The following is a 1,372-nucleotide window of genomic DNA, read 5'->3' on the forward strand; positions in this document are numbered from 1 at the left end:
TAAAGATGATAATGAGATTAGCAGACGATTTTTGAATATGAAAAAGAATACGCTAAGTTATTGAGTGCAGCTTCCTTTGAAGATTTGATACCTTTCTTTGAACAACAATCTGATTTATCTCCTACTGCTCCTCTTGGTTTACCTTATATCTGTTTTCGTCTTGGTTCCCCTTGGCTTCATTCTCGATTTTATACCTGGGTCTCAACCTTTGGTGAATTCTCATGGTCATATTATGCAATTCTTAAACAATTAAGAAAAAATTGTGTTATCATCACTTATGCCATACTACCATGTGTTCTTGATGATGTCAGGAGAGATCTCAAGGATCCACTAATCCTGAAGAAGCTAAAAGACCACAATATTACTGTAATTGAATCACAACAAGAAGAAGAAGGTACATATAAGATAATGCAGTATATAAAATTATTTTTATTTTCTATTTTTTACATAAGATTTTGATGGCAAGGAAGAAGGTACATGTGTACTTTTATATAAATAGCTTTCATTGATTATATACAATTATCTTTTATATTTAATGCTTCTTCAGTTATACATGCCACATCATCTGAGGAAAACATTCCCACCACAAGCACTACTTTGGTAGGTATAGCACATATACATGTACAGTTACAGTAAGATTACAATGTACATGTATGCATATGCACATGTAGCTAATTACTATCATACAATGTATAGTGGAAAATTTTTTCAAGAATCTATTCAAAAAAAATTAATTTTGTAGCCTTTAATATTTGTAATTTTCTGCAACCATCTTGAACCATATTAAATTAATTTTTGTGGATTTTATTTTCGTGAAATTTGAAAAAAGGTGAAATCCATGAAAATTTTGGGCCACAATTTTTTTTGTTATACAGTAGTGTTGAAGGGATGTAATTTATTATGCAACTAGTTTGTTGTGCTTTTTTCTTTTGTTGTCAATTCAGTGATAAGCTGTTAAGTTGTTTATTGGTGATCAAATTCTGCTAACAGTTACATGTAAGTAGTACTGTCTATACTGAGTTTGTACTACATTGCACAGCAAAATAGGTCATATAATGAAACATAAAATATAGTGGAAATATTTGGTGGCACTTAATATTGGTGATTTTATGATTGCAATGTATTGGCAGTCTTTATTGTGTAAATGAGTAAATACCTTAATCTTGATTTTATAGACTAGTGAGGCTAATATACAACAATAATTATCTCTTTTTAAATAGAGGGCTGAGGGCTCATCAATTGGGAAAGAAGCTAAAAGTTCCAGCCTGGTACGATGATAAATTGTATATTAGCTTTACATGTAACTACATATGTAGGGAAGAGAATTGATAAAGTCCATAGAATCTCATAGTAAACTTGAGAAGGTTATTGG

The sequence above is a fragment of the Amphimedon queenslandica genome, unplaced genomic scaffold (genome assembly GCF_000090795.2).
Source record: "Amphimedon queenslandica unplaced genomic scaffold, v1.1 AMPQUscaffold_12503, whole genome shotgun sequence".
Taxonomy (NCBI): Eukaryota; Metazoa; Porifera; class Demospongiae; order Haplosclerida; family Niphatidae; genus Amphimedon; species Amphimedon queenslandica.